This window comes from Nannospalax galili, unplaced genomic scaffold (assembly GCF_000622305.1).
Source record: "Nannospalax galili isolate Female #2095 unplaced genomic scaffold, S.galili_v1.0 scaffold11224, whole genome shotgun sequence".
NCBI classification, from domain to species: domain Eukaryota; kingdom Metazoa; phylum Chordata; class Mammalia; order Rodentia; family Spalacidae; genus Nannospalax; species Nannospalax galili.
Genome location: NW_008351499.1, coordinates 5751 through 8945, shown reverse-complemented (window position 1 = coordinate 8945; position 3195 = coordinate 5751). Strand labels below are relative to the sequence as shown.

Sequence of the window (3195 nt, the reverse complement as noted above, 5' to 3'; positions counted from 1 at the left end):
AGAGGCCCAAGTCAGGTGCGGATCAGATGCGCTCAGGCTTTCTCCTAAGGTCTGGATCCCTCCTGGATAGATTTTGGCCTCAGGATTTTGGGGGTTGGGCTGGCTTGGGAGCCGGGCGCAGGAAAGATGCTGGTCTAGAACAGCTGGTGGCTGTGCTACTCAGGTATCCAAAGGAAGATGGGGGCAGGAGGTGGCCCCAAGGGCCACTGGGGACTGCACTGAGGAGCTGGGTTGGTTTGGAAGGCATCCAGGACAGAGGCTGGTGGGTTGTGCAGACCCAGGGTGGCAGAGGGAGGTGAGGGTGGGGCCAGGCCCAGAGTGCTCCTGGGAACCCCAGATGGAACTGTGTTGCTCTGGATGCACAGGATCAGAAAGCAGTGGTGGTTCCCCAGGTATCTGGTGTTGGGAGACCTCTGTTATGCAAAGTCGAACAGTTCGGGAATGTGCTGCGGGCTCCTTTTCATAGCAAGGTGCTTTCTGGCATCTTTCCTGTCTCTCCCTTTGAAGTGGCCACCACAAATGCCCTAACATAAACATGGCCTCTGGCTCTAAGCAGACCATGCCTTCCTGTGTGATTTTTCCAGGTGGCCAGCAGTCTAGCAGTGTGGCAGAAATCCACTTCCACATGTAAATAGAATGTCTCACAAAGCATCTAACAGCCAAAGCTTTTACCACTACCCCCATGGTATAAAATATCTTAGCCTTCTCTTAATATTGGGATTTTGCATCAGAGACTGGGTCCCAGAGATTGGCTCCCAGAGAGAATAAAGCTGTAAGCACAGACTAAGCCGAGGCTTGAGTCTTGTGTACCGGTGACCTGATTCCCCCAGAGGTCAGCACCCTCCGTTACCAACCCACGGACATCAGCTTTCGCCATCTCCTTACTCCCTCCCTGCGTGGCTCAGTGGCCAGGAGCCTTCCATCCTGAGGAAGGGTACACGGATGAAATAGAGATGGGATTCCAGCTGGACAATGCTCGAGTAGCAGAGTAAGCTCTCAGCACCAGAGAAGTTGCGACAGCCAACAGCTGTCGCCAGCTCCAGAGACACGGGGCCGAGACACCAGGAAAGCCTGCAGGGCACCCGCTGCTCCCGGAGCCACAGCTTCCCAGAGAAGTCTACGGATCCGCCCTGCTGCTCCCAGAGCCGCTGCTTCCCAGAGCAGTCTGTGGATCCACAGGGAGTGAGCGCACCCTGCGCCCAGAGAGAGCGCAGTCTCCCCATAATCTGGGGCACCAAGACAAAGAATGGGACAGGACCCAGGCTAGGAGGAGGGGGACACAGAGATGGGAGGGTGAGTGAGTCTGGGGTAGTCAAGGCATGGAGGGCCCAATCGACTTACCCCAGAGAGAGAAGCCTTCAGGCCCAGGGAAGCAACAAATTGTTACAAATTTTATGATCAATATAATTCACAAAAAGAATTCATAGAATTGTTTTATGAGGCAATAATTTAATGAACAGGTTCAAAATATTTCTGTCAAAGAAAATGAATATGGTGGGGACTGGGATGTGTGGAGGAAGTCACAGAAGCAACAAGAGAAGGAACAGGCAAGACCTATGAGACACAAATTGGTTGTATAGACTCTCACCTTGACGAAAACAGGGAAAATTCACCTAGTATTGGACTCCTTAGCTGGATTCTTTAGTAACCAACTTTCTTGCAGAATTAGCAATTAGAAAATCATGCAGTTCAGAGATGCATTCAAAATGACAATGACATTAAAATTATGCATAAAAGCTTAAGGGAAGAGCTCAGCATTTTTGTTCACTCTGGCTGCCTGTACATCCTAAGCAACAGCAGAATTGTGTGGACCTCTGTTACCTGTCCCTGGTCAGAGCTTTTCTCCCACCCAGAGTTCATCTTGCTGCCTTAACTTCCTTGTTCCATAAACTGTACAGGATGGGGTTCAGCATGGACCTCACTGCTGTAGAGAAGAGGCAAAGGAGTTTATCCGTTCCCAGTGGGTGGCTAGACTTGGACCTCAAGTAGGTGACAGATGCTGAGCCATAGAAGAGTGTCACTACAAGTAGGTGGGAAAAACAGGTAGAGAGGGCTTTATGATGGTCCACAGGAGAGGGCATCACCAACACTGCAACTAGAATTCTGCTGTAGGAAGCGATGATCAGTAAAAAGGGGCTGAAAATGCAGAGGACTGCAGCCAGGAACAATACAGCCTCATTATGGGATGTATCTCCTCAGGCAAGAGCAAGGATGGGGGGAGATCACAGAAGAAGTGATCTATCTCACAGGGTCCTCAGAAGTCCAAGGAGAAAATGTAATTGATCTCTCCCAAGTCTACTATGCATCCCATTCCCCAAGACAACATGGGCAGTTGGGCACACACCCCACAACCCATTCTTGTCACATAGTGTAGTGGGGCACATATGGCCCAAGATGCTGCAGAACCTTGTGAGAGAGGCCAGAGGCATCTCTCAGGAGGGTTGTGCCACACAGATGTTTTTCTTCATGTTCTTTGCAGTATCTTGGGTATGCCTGAACACGTGTAGCCAATCTCCAAGAAAGACAAGTTGACCAGGAGGAAGTACACTGGGGCGTGGAGGGCTGGGTTGGTCCAGATGGCCAGAGTGATGAGTGCTTTGCCAGTCAGGGATGCCAAGAACATGAGGAGGATGAGGGTGAAGAAGAGGGAACACTCTCCAGGGATCTCAGAGAATTTGGCAAATGCAAAGCATTTGACAGACATGCTGTTCTCCAAACACAGAGAGCAATTGAGACTCATCTCCTTGAAGAGAGAACAGAAAGCCATCAGAAGGTTCCTGCAGATGAGGAAATTTATCATTTTGTTACATTGAGCCTCAGTTAAGTTACAGACAGAACTCTCCTACATGAAATTATAAAACCCCTATGGTTATAAATGACCACTCATTCTTGTACCTTTGCATATCCAATCCTTTCTCGGTTGACCACATCTGGTGATTTTTCCAAAGTGTACAAAGTTATACATTCTACAGAGTGTTAAGTTCCAAGCCATGGTGGTTTTCACCCATATTCTTAGCTGTGATGAAGCTAAGGTTAGTCCAAAGCAGCCTCAATTGTAGAGTTAAGACAGACTTTCAAATGAAGCAAGAACAAAAGGAAACATTAAATGGAGCTCAATCCTTCTCTAATGCTTCTCTGTAGTTAGTTATGAATACCACCAAGAAATGTTTCTCTGACCTACACATCTCTGTGCAT

General features: G+C 48.9%; 1 pseudogene; it reads right to left on the bottom strand.

Annotated features, from left to right (window-relative positions):
- Positions 1–1817: 1817 nt before the first annotated feature.
- Positions 1818–2740, bottom strand: LOC103746272 (annotated as a pseudogene).
- Between the last annotated feature and the right edge of the window lie 455 nt (positions 2741–3195).